We start from the raw sequence: 12,794 nt of genomic DNA, 5'->3' as shown, positions 1-12,794 counted from the left end.
AACATGGATAGGAGAATGGAGGAGTGATAAAGATGAGGGAATTAGAGTTTAAAAAAAAATAAAGAGAAAGGGTGTGAACTGCTGAGACTTGAAGAGATGAAAGAAAGGTTTGGAGAGGTTAGAGAATTTGCTTGCACAATTATTGTTATGGATATCAGAATTTTTGAGTGAGGAAATGATCATTTGGAATGTAAGAGATTTCATTCCTCCAATGAGTGTGAAGACTAACTTTATTCAACTAAGTTTTAGGGTAAATACTTCAGGAAACTCATCATAAAAAGCCATCAGAAGGAAGAAGTTAAAGTGCACTTTGACTAAGTGCCTTATTACAGATGTATTAGCCATAAATGCAGGAGATGAGCCAGATCACCAAGCAAATGCCTGGCTACATTTGAGCCAAGAGAAATGGCCGCTGGAGTATATGCATTAATGAAATGAAATCCTCCCTATTCAAAAGATAAAAAAGCTTATAAAAACGGGCCTTAACTCAAGGAAGATCCATCAATTTGCCCATGTACCTGTTCTCTCCCTTTTGTCTAGTTCCATTAGGAAGAAGTTGGTTTGTGAAGAACTTCAGACAAAATAGCTGAAATATTTTTTTGAGGTAAGTTTTATCAAACTAAGAAGTACATAACCACAAATAAAATTCAGGACATTGGCAACCCTGGTTGTGCCACTGATGGTCAGTAAAACCTAAACGTAGTCTTGGTACTCCATGGATTTCAATTGGGTTTAAACAAAGAGAAAAGATAACATTGATTCTTGAATCTTAAAGGCAGGTGTTACAATCTGGCAACACACATCAAAGTTGCTGGTGAACACAGCAGGCCAGGCAGCATCAATAGGAAGAGGTATAGTCGACGTTTCAGGCCGAGACCCTTCGTCAGGACTAACTGAAAGAAGAGCTAGTAAGAGATTTGAAAGTGGGAGGGGCAGGGGGAGATCCGAAATGATAGGAGAAGACAGGAGGGGGAGGGACGGAGTCAAGAGCTGGACAGTTGTTTGGCAAAAGGGATATGAGAGGATCATGGGACAGGAGGCTTAGGGAGAAAGAAAAGGGGGAGGGGGGAAGCCCAGAGGATTACAATCTGGTCTCTTTTATGTGTAAGAGTAGACTATTTTTATCCAGGGTATTCATTGTCACAATACAGAACTAGTCTATAGAAATATGTATGACTATAGTACGTTTATGATTAGCTTACTGGACTCATTTCGGGAGGATCTGAAGGTATTGATTTGAAGTCCACCACACCAGCTGAGAAATTCAATTCCAGTAATTAAATGCACTTGAAATAACATAGCTAGTTTTAGTAAAGGTAGCCATTAAATCTATTGATTGTTGTACTAACCCAATTTGTTCAGTGATATCCTGCAGGGAAGGAAATCTCCCATCCTTACATTTGAGAGTACATAACTCTAAACCCACAATCTTGTGACTCTTAACTGTCTTCTGAAATGGGTCACCAAGCCAGAGAAAGTTAAAGATGGATAGGAAATGTTTGACTCATCAGTGACATCTAAATCCTAAGAGTGAATCTGCATCTTAAAAAAAACTTGCAGCAGAAGACTGAAACATACTGAAGCCTCAAAGTACAAAAGCTATCGAGGGGCAGGCAAACTAGAAAACAAACTTGCAACAAACTTTCCATTCTGTTATCGGTAAATTGTATTTGGAATTGTCAGAAAACTGACAATTTTTTGGTTGGACTGCACATCCAAGCTCTGTGCTCACTTGTATTAATCTTAATTATATATGTTCACTAAAAATAATTTGGTCTGTTAACACAGCAACTTTTTTCAACATTAAGTTAACTATGTCAAGGCCAGCTCTAACGCTGAAAAAAACAGTTCTGTCTGAAGACAATACAGTAAAATAATTACTATTTTTTAGAATGTATTGTCTTCTGATTGCCTTCAGTTCTTGCCATAAACCCCATCTCCCCCCCCGCCCCCCCGACACAACTACACAATACAGCATGCCTAAATTGAGGTTGTTCGTTGAAAATCACCTCCAGACTTCAGTCATTTTGCACAGTGTCTCATCGTTGAGCGTGAGCCAAGTGGCAGAAAGGGTTGTTCTTTTTTAAAAGTGAAAAGCAGGCCATATTGCTCTCCATTTGAAGCAATTCTTTTCCAACTGGGAAGTACCTCACCTTGTGCACTTCCTGCGTGTTATTGATTGCCTAATAATAGCACAGTCAATGTGAGGAATTTAATCTGTGGGGAGTCACAGATCCAAATATAGAGCTGTCAATTTTTGAAAAACTGAATATAAAAATTGAAAGCAAGGGAGATGGGCCTCAATCCTGTTTTTAATTGGTATGTTTCCTTTAAATTTTTAAGTGTATGCTCACCAAAATGTGTGACTCTTCTAAATCAAAATGAGAGAATCTGACTTTGAGTCAGCATGACTTGATAAATCTGCCTGAGTTACTTAGTAGCAATCATCGGAACATTAGCATACTGAGCTAATATTGAGCTTAATAAACTCTTTAACTAGCATTGTTCAACTTCCAATGGATAGAGGTACTGAGAGGTAATAGTTTTTTATTAAACAAAAAATAAGCATGCAGGTATTTTTTGTTTAATAAAAGCCTACTGCAGAAAACAATGCAGATTCTTAGTGGTATTTAAATATATAAGAATCTTTCAGAAATAAGATTTTTTTATATTCATGTAAAGTACTATTAATAAAGTTCAGTAAATTTGGTGTTACATAACTGCAGGCAGTCCAGTATTCTGAAGCCAAGAAAAAAAACTGCAAATTAAAATGGAGAATACTGTAAATGCTCAACCAGATTTCTTTAATTTCTTTGACTCCTTTTCTCCATGGGGGTACCTTCCAATATAACTAAGAAATTCAACAGCTGCCCTGTCCCCCTTTCCACCATCCACAGATCTAAATGCTATTCCTAAGTGCAGCGGCAAGTAAGGTGACTCTTCCATTTTAATCTACTGCACTATTCGCTCCATATTGGAGAAAGCAACTAGGTTGAAATTTTGCAAGTCACCCTCCATTCAGTCTGCAAGTTGTCCATTCTGACCTCCTTGTCTTTGACATGTTATACTGCTGTGACAAAGTTCCAGATAAGCTCGAGGAACCACATCTTATTTCCCTCAGGTTTACATTACACTTAACAATTTCAGATAAACTGTCTTTTTCCATTTCTTTCATTAACTGCCCTATTTTGATTAAAGACCATCAATATGAATCTTTGCCTTTCCACAAATGCTGCTTCACCTCCTGACTGTTTCTAGCATCTCTAATTTTATTCAGCATTTGTAGATTATCCAGTGTTTCCTACCTCCCAGTTTCAGCACCTTTTTCCCTCCTGCAGTACTTACTTTCTTTCCTGGCCACATCCCTGCACACATTACTTGTGAATAAGAGAGCAGTAAAGGCTTATAAACTAGTGCTGCCACTAATATCTCTGCCATTGAATTTCTCTTGGCTTCTGCCATACCAGAGACATTCTTTGTTCACTCCCCTGCTCTGCAACTTAAAACGTTTGATTTCTATCTTTTCCCTGTTCTGATAACAGATTGTTCACCACAAATTTTATCATGGGCTCTCTCCACACTGTTGCTGCCTGACCTGCCGAGTATTTCTAATATTCTGTTTTTATTTAATACTCTAATAAACTTGATCTTCAATTCATCAGTTTGCCCTTAATTCCACAAAACTACACATTCCCATAATTGCTTATTAATCTGGACTACTCCATCAATATCAGAAATTTGAGGATAAAAGTCATCCACAATTTTTTTAAATTCTAAGTGCATTGCATGATTTTCCAGAATATTTATTAAGTGTATTCCAGTACTCTGCCAGTTTTCTGTCTCCGTTAAACTAGATTGTGCCTTTGCCTTTTGCACTTGAAATATAGCCTTCTATGAACTGCCTTTATTCATTGAACTTTTAAGTTCTGATGTGGTGCTATACTTTAGAGCATTAAGTCCTATTGCTTGCTGGTCACAGTTGTTTTCAGAACAATATAATTTCATGTTGGAAGATGAACATACTCTATAATGTTTGTCTTTTATTGCCTCTATCCACAGTCTGCTATCTTCTTAAATTTACTCAACGTACCACCAGTTGTAAGTATTGGGAATGGCTTGCTTCCATTCATTTCTGTGGATTTGAGGCTATTGAATCTGCTTTACTGGGGCAGAAGGTATTTGATGGGATAGGAGAATGCATAGTTTGGGAGGTGTTGTGCTTCCTACACCATTCCTGCTAGACTCCCAAAGAAGAAAGTCAATGTTGATAGATGCTTCTCTATTTTGAGCAGTCATGGGCAAAAAACCTCAATGATTTGCCACAGAGGTCATACTTTTAACGGGATGACTTTGAGAATGCCTGACAATTGAGGACTAAGGGTACATGGAACAAGGAAGCAAGAGAGGATTGAGTCATAATTTGCATGAGAGAGAGTAGAGGAGCTGCAGATGGCAGAAGAACTGGGGAATGTAGGAGGAGGATGGTGATGGTGCAGTAGACTATAGCCTGAAAACAAGGAGGTTTGAAGGTGGATAGGATTGAGGGTGAGGTGGAGAGAATCGAAGATGAGGTGCATCATGGGATGTCACAATAGTGCCTCTAGTAGATCTGCTCCCTCTCACAATCCAATGACTTGGGTTTGAACCGACTAAAACCTAAAGCAACATTTAGGAAATAATGAAAAGTTGTCTAAAGGTATCTTAATTTTAACAAAATATATATTGCTGGCTGTTTCTGTGTCACAGTGTTTAGCTGAGAAGTTCATTTAACATCAGTCTGTAAATGTGAGATGCTGAGGCATCTTCATGTGAAAAGATTAAGCAAAACTCGAGAGAGCAAACCCACTTGGGAGCAACTTTTGATGTTATGCTATTTAAGCAGGTCTGAGGAAGTCTCTCAAGATTCAAATTTTTCTCACGTCTACGCCAAGCATACAGTGAAATGAGTTGTTTGCATTAACTATGAGAGTGTGCTAGATGTAGCACACATATTCCAGTGCCAACACAGCATTTCCGCAGTGCTTGCCAGAATGCAACAAGCAGCAAAACACACCCAAGCACATACACAGTGCCACACCAAAGACAGGCCATCTTCAGCCTCCAGCCTTCAGCAGTCTCTGATTTGGACTGTCAGTCATTGGGCTTTCGACTTCCTCAGTGAACTCGCAGAGGTTTGCTGACTCAGGCTCCGAGTAATGAGCCTTGACTTCCAGACCTCGGTTCAAATTCTCTGGCCTTGATCTTTGGCATCGACCTCAGAACTTGCTGATCACCGAGCACAAGACCTCAAATTCCAGACTTGCTGATGATGGGATACTAAACACTAGGCCTCAAACTCCTAGTGTTTCACCAATTCATGAGCCCAGGGGGCCACTGGACCTCGTTCCTCCAGCCTGTATGGAACTCCAACTCTGGAATCCTCTGACAACTTGCTGACCCTGGGGCATGGGGTCATCAGCCCTCATCCACTCTGGTCTGCCAATCTGACATCTGACTACAAATGTCCCACAACCATGTCGCTGGCCTTTGACTGCAGAGTTGAGGTTTAGACTCTGGCCTGACCCCCCCCCCCCACATCCCTATCCCTAACTCCCCTCTCTGTCCCCAATCTTCTGCCTGGGGATAAATAGAGACAGAAGACTGGAAAAAGAAAATAATTAACATCAGGGGAGGAAAATCTATACTTTGTGTAGAAGGCATGACAGGAAGTTGAATATTACTGTGACTGCCCTCTTTTGATATTAGCCTCAGCTGCTCCAGGCTCTGTCTACACCATCACACGGGATTTATTTTTCACTTAACCTCTCAGTGCTGCACTGAGCAAAGTCTTTCTTTAATAACATGAGGTCAGTGTGGGGGGTGGGGGGAGTGCAGAGTGGTGCAGCAGTTAGTACAACTGCCTCACACTTTGTGATCCAGGGTTGATCTTAACTTTGGGTGCTGTCTGTGTAAAGCTTCCATGTAATCCCCTCAACCATGTGGTTTTCCATTAAGTGCTCTTGTTTTCTCCCACATGCAGTTGACATATTGGTAGGTTAAATGGCTGTAGTCAATTACCCCTCGATGCAAGTCAATTACAGAAGATGGTTATATGGTAAGAAATGAGCTACAGACTGTTGTGCATTTAATATTTGAGTAATGTTGTAAATATATGGTTTGATTAAGCAATCATGTTGGTTTAAGTAATTCATATGGATTATATGTAAAAATATGTGAATTGCATTCATCATGACTATACAACGAGATAAGTGCACACCTCTCTTAAAGTAGAACTAAGAATGTACATGAGTTATTCCTGAGTCCATGCTTGCCTTTCAATTAGTTTTTGTTTTGGAGTTACAAAACATTACACAGACAAACAAGGAATGTCTTCTTTCTGTAAGTGAGCTTGAGCATGCATGCTGACAAAATCTCAGCTTTATCCATCTCTCTTTACCTCTTAACTATCTCCAAGGCTCTAAACTTTTTCTCCCCCGTTCTGAATTGGATGAGCAATTATCAGTTGTGATTCCCCTCAGCCAAAAACAAAGCACTTGTGTTTAGGCCAGAGTGTTGTCTAGCCCCAGGCAGAAGGTCTGGGGACAGAGTTAAGGATACGGAGGTCAGGCCAGAGTCTAAAGCTCTGCTCCACATTCAAAAGCCAGCGATGTGGATGTGGGACATTTGTAGTCGGACATCAGGCTAGCAGACCAGCGTGGACGAGGGTTGGTGCTTGCCAAATCATTGTCCCTCCTTTCATGGCGTCAGATCAAACTACAAGCTTGAACAATCTTGACACAGGGTTAAAACCTTCTGGACCCTTTGCCTCTCCATTCTTTAATTTACTTGCTTTCACTACCACAGCATTACTGTTCATTATGTGGATCTTGGATCTCCCCTTTGTCATCTTCAGTTCCGAACCTTCTGTTCAAGGGCATTTTCAATCACTCACTGCTGCAGTTGGAGATTCCCACCTGCTTCAAAAGGGTGACAATCATAAAAGTGCCCAAGAAGAACAGGATGAGCTGCCCCAATGATTATCGCCCAGTTGCACTCACATCTACTGTTCCTTGAGAGATTCATCATGGCCAGAATTAACTCCTACCTCAGCAAGGATCTGGACCTGCTGCAATTTGCCTACTGCCACTGCATTTCTACAGTGGATGCATTCTCACTCAGCCTTGGATCCCCTAGACAATAGCAATACCTATGTCAAGTTTCTATTTATTGATTGCAACTTGGCATTCAACAACATTATACCCTCAGTGCTAATCAACAAACTCTAAAACCTGGGCCTCTGTACCTCCTCCTGCAACTGGATCCTTGACTTTCCCATCAGGAGACTGCAGTCAGTGCAGATAGGAAATAACACCTCCTCCTTGCTGATAATTAACACAGGCGCACCTCAAGGATACGTACTTAGCCAACTGCCCCGCTCTCTCTACACCTGCGACTGTGTGGCTGGGCACAGCTTAAATACCATCTACAAATTTGTCAGACACAACTACTGGCAGTATTTCAGATGGCAACAAAGAAGTGTATAGGAGTGAGGTAGATCAGCTGGTTGAGTGCTGTTGCAAGAATAACCTTGCCCTCAAGTTCGGTATGACAAGATTGTGGACTTCAGGAAGGAGAGGTCATGGGAATATACACATCAGTCCTCATGAAGGAATCAGCAGTGGAAAGGGGGACAATTTCAAGTCCTTCGGTGTCAACATATCTGAAGATCTATCTTGGGCACAACATACTGATGCAATTACAAAGGAGGCACAACAGCAGCTATATTTCAATAGCAGTTTGAGGAGGCTTGCTATGTCACCAAATTTCTACAGGTGTACTGCAGAGAGCACTCTAACTGGTTGGATTACTGTCTGGTGTGGAGTGTCCACTGCACAGGATCAGTAAAAGCTGCAGAATGTTGCAAATGCAGCCAGCTCCATCATGGGCGTTGGCCTCCTCAACATCAGGGACATCTTCAAAAGACGATGCCTCAAAAAGACAGCAACCATCGTTAAAGATCCCCATCACCCAGGTTCTCTGAGAAGGTCCTCTTCTCATGCTACCATCAAGGAAGAGGGACAAGAAGCTAAAGAGACACACATCTTAGAAACAGATTCTTTCCCTCCAGCATCAGATTTTTGAAGGGAGAATCAAACCATGCATATTACCTCATTATTTATTTTTTGGGTTTTTTTTGCATTACTTATTTTAATTTGTATATAAGAAAAATATATATAATGTAATTTACAGTTATTATGTATTGCAATATAAAAAAGAATAAATTTCACATCATTTGCCAGAGATATTAAATCTGATTCTGTTTCTGACTGTTGTTTTAAATACCCTGATCCTTGCCTTCTCTCCTGTACTCAGATATTATTCTTCTGTTGTTGTTTTGCATTAATTTCTGATGTTCAGGCAACTCCATGTTAAATTTCTCTTTCTTGTGTTTTCAATCCCTTCCACATCTTTGCCTCCTCCCCCCCCCCCCCCATCAACTCCCATGCAACACCATTGCAATATATTTTGTTGATCCAACCCCTCACCCTCACTGGTTCTTTACTGCATTGAAATTAGTTAACAGCAGTGGCCAAACAATTTCCTTGAGGCTACTAATTGTCAGTAACACTTTAATAAAACTGTTTCCCTTGTGTGAAGTCAACATTCTGGAACTCCCTCTGCAAACTGAAGTTACTGACTGGTTCCCTTGCCTGTGGGAAATTGCTGCACTGGGTGAATTTCTATCCTCCTCTTCCTGCTTGTAAATCAGTTTCAAAATGGCATCTTCTTAAAAATTAAATAAATGTTCCATGCAAGAATTCACAAAACACTTAAATTAGGTAATACATTCAATATTTTCTAAATTATACATAAATATTACCTTGCTGACACAAATCTGGCTCTGCTCAAATTCTGTTCAAGGAACTTTAATGTCACAGGCTTGTAAAAGCAAATCTAAAGTTTAAAATAAAATGTCAGGAGTTTTGAGTTGCTACTGGGAGATTATTTAAATCAAGTTAATATATCAGATGTTTTGTTTTTCAATATGTGACAGTTAATTTAAATGATGGATTGATGATAAAATGTACTTTAGTCTACAGATTTTTTTTATCACTACAGACAGAAATAGCAAGAAAGGAGCTTTAAAAAAACACAAGATCACAGAGTATTTACAAAGCAAATGTATTATCACAGAAATTGACTGCTGTAGATTATCCAAGAAGTGTTGCTGATGCAAGCAGAGTGCAATCCCTAAGGTCTGAATTATAGGCTATGTTGTCATCATCCAAAATTGAATGAACAACTGATGTTAATAAAGGAACTGCAGACTTCCATGAAAAGTTGCTGATCCATGTGAGGAAAATCAGTCAGAATACAAATAATTCACAGTTATGTTTCTGTGATAAGCACATGAGCATCTTCAGTCAGTCAACAGTTCAAAAGTTTAATGTTATTAACCACCTTGACTAGGCTTAGTGAGGTTGACCTCTGTTGTATCTAGAGAGGAACTGCATTGATTTTGCTACTTTCTGCAGATTCGGGGGATGTGCAATCTTTATTTTTTTCACCTGCTTCATTTAAGCAAGTTATTAATTGGATTATGATCATAGTTTGGGAAGTGAATTCATTTTGAAGGGAAGAGAAATAGCAAGGTCTTCAAAAATGTATTTCAGTCAACCAAACATAATCCTTCACCCTCCATATTTTTATATGGCTAGGTTATAGTGCACTCTAGTTTGGCGGACTTGCAAGGTCCACTAACTAAACAAGCTAGTGAAGGTCTGCTTCAGTATCATTATCATGCATTCTTCAGTTTTATATGATGTTTAGATATCTTTGTGCTCAATTCTTTGAGTAAGAGAGGATGTAATCAACTTTCGAAGGAATTACTTTTCTGAGACTGGGATTAGAATGTTCACTTCTTGTTATGAATTCATATAATATTGTAACTTATGGGATTCTTAAGGTTAAATATTTCATTAACGTGGATCTATATGTAGGCATTAAATAAAACAATATTAGGAAAGCAATCTGATATTATAACCTATACTGATCCTTTATACATAATCATTTGATGAACATTTAATACAATAATCTTAAAGCAAACAAGTAGAAGCAGATTTTGAACAAAAAGTTCTAGCTGAAATTTATTATTCAAAATGAAGTCATTCAAATGAAGGCACGAGGATAGAGGGTCTAATTCTGGAAATATTTTATTTATGTAAATTATATATAAAAATGCAGTAAATCATGTGCATAAGTATATTTGTTCTTTACCTTTCCAACAAGAACTATTAATGAAACCCTTAACTAAAGCCTGCCAATTTACAGAAGACTGGGCACTATTTACCCTTATTAAGGTTGTTGCTAAGGCTGATCACATGGTATTTAGTTACAAGACTAAAGTCAATACTCCCTTGGCTGCACACTTTCTGGTTCCATCTGGTTCTGCTAGCCAATTCCTGAGCTGCAGAGTGCTCTCAAAGTCACACAAGCAAAGGAGACTTAACCCTTGAGTAATATCACAGTAATTTCATAATTCAAGCCCATTCAAATATTACAAACTGATAACCAAGGATTGTTCATAATTCAACATCATTTTGGAAGATACATTACTTTAATATATGTTGCCTTAGACCTAATGTTTAAGTCATTAAAATATATTTTGAAACTATAGTAGAAAGCTTGATAGATTTTCCTATGTACATTGCTGTTCTTTAATAAATTGAATGATGCCCTATCTTTTTAACTTTTGTTTGCATCTCTCACTATCCAAGTTTCAAAAATCAGGAATTGAAATATGAGAGGTGATTGATAAGTTCGTGGCCTAAGGTAGAAGGAGATGAGTTATACAGTTCTCGTTACATGCACATGCAGTTCACCTCTTTGAGTGATTATGCAGAAAGTTTGTATTTAATAACTCATCAGTTAATAACTCATCGGGGGTGATTGATACGTTCGTGGCCTAAGGTAGAAGGAGATAAGTTATTAACTTCAAACTTTCTGCATAATCACTCAAAGAGCTGACCTGCATGTGCATGTAACGAGAACTGTATAACTCATCTCCTTCCGCCCTAGGCCACAAACTTATTAATCACCCATCTGTGGACACTTTCTGAAGGTCCAACCGCTGGACTAAGTGTGTAAATGTAGAAGGGCATTATGTTGAAAAATAAATGTGCTAGGTTTCCTAAAATTGACTCCTTCTACCTTAGGCCACAAACTTAGCTATCACTCCTCGTATTTATAAAATCATCAGATGTTTCTATCTACAAATATAGGTACATAATATATTTGTGTACATAGAGTTTCAAACTTATCACTAATTAAAGTTTTCACTCTAATGCAGCGTTGCAAAGGTCTTAATATTTTCTCAGGAAACATCCATTTAAGGATTAAATTTGTACTATGTCTTTCCTAGATTTCTTACTGCATTGAGTAATGGGAAGTCGGGTGTCAAAAAGATTTTGGTGATCACTGAATCTTCCTAAAATTATCTGCTGCAAAATCTCGAACTTATTTAAAATATATTGGGTAGTAATTAAATAATGAAAATGTTTCTTTTTGGTGTTCTCTCATATAATAAACGTAGTAGCCACTGCCTATTACGCCACTGATGCTTTGGGCAGCAATGAAGGTCCTCCTTAGAAATAGGATTCTTCATTGCAGTCAAGATTGTTAGTCCTGAGCTGAACCCCCAAACCCGGAGGACGAGTGGACCACTCTTAGTCTGGCCTCTATACTTTGACCTATTTGACATGGGTGACCCTACCAAGCGTCAAAGTACAAGGTCCTGACTCCAGCCAATATAGCTCCCTGGGTCACTGAGGCACACAAGCCTCCAAACCCTATGACAAAGGTCATGGTCCTCTAGGAGAATAGAATAAAAGGAAGGATCTGATATTTATTATAGTATTATGGTTGTAAGATCGGCATTAGTAACACAGAATCAAATATTCAGAATGGAGAACTCTGAATAAGGAGATAACAGCATGCAGTGTAATTGTTTGTGGAATTCAAGTGAAATTGGTACTAGAAATTAGTAAGAAAAGACATTGAAGTGTGGATGAGAAAAGTATTTTATCATTGCAGATGCTTTTCTCATTCTTATCTGTTTCAAGTGACAAATCCATTATATGAATTTTCAGGTTTGCTTAAATGATTCAATTCAGTTAAAGTTCTCCTCAACATTAATTTTTTTATATGCATGTGTGGTCTGTTTTCAGTGACATTTTTAGGTGCAGAAATGTGTTCTCATTTTATCACCTTTCGACGTTCTCTCTAATTATTTTTACGGCTGTGTGGACCAACCACACGGGCAACGGCACCTCTGAACTGGCGTTCACAGTGCATTTATTTATTTAATTGATGTCAAGTGCCGCCACCTCACTGAAATTTTTTTTAAACTATTACTTTGAGCAGGAAGTTTTCGCATGGCCTGAAACACGCACAGCACTTTAAATGTTATTTTTGTAATATGTATATTTGGAATCAAAACTGAAAAATCACATACTTTGATTTTATTTATTAATTGAAGGCTAGAGTGGAACACAATACAACAAAGGAAATCTTTCACATTTCGTAAATATTTTCCAGCTGCACGACAAAGTCTATGTGTGCAGGAGCATTTCAATTACTGCACAGCCATGCACCCGCGCAGCTTAAAGGGAATAATGCTTAAGATGTAGACTTCCACGAAGCCTGTGGAGCTGACACAGAATACAACAGGCATATTTTTCATATCTTTGGAACTTAACAGACTATTCATCTTTGTAAAGCTTTGCAGCTGCTACTTCTGGATATTAACTATCCAC

General features: G+C 38.7%; 1 protein-coding gene across 3 annotated transcripts in view; it reads left to right on the top strand.

The window, feature by feature from the left end:
* Positions 1-12,794, top strand: part of sgpp2 (sphingosine-1-phosphate phosphatase 2) — a 39,759-nt gene that overhangs the window by 13,568 nt on the left and 13,397 nt on the right. The window contains exon 2 of one of the 3 annotated variants that reach the window (XM_063044913.1): positions 541-604. The exons of the other annotated variants lie outside the window; for them this stretch is intronic. The gene's annotated coding sequence lies outside the window, so the exon portion shown is untranslated. The remainder of the gene's footprint in view (positions 1-540; positions 605-12,794) is intronic. 3 annotated transcript variants of the gene reach the window in all.

This window comes from Mobula hypostoma, chromosome 4, assembly GCF_963921235.1.
Source record: "Mobula hypostoma chromosome 4, sMobHyp1.1, whole genome shotgun sequence".
NCBI lineage: Eukaryota > Metazoa > Chordata > Chondrichthyes > Myliobatiformes > Myliobatidae > Mobula > Mobula hypostoma.
This window is presented reverse-complemented; position numbering and strand designations above follow the sequence as displayed.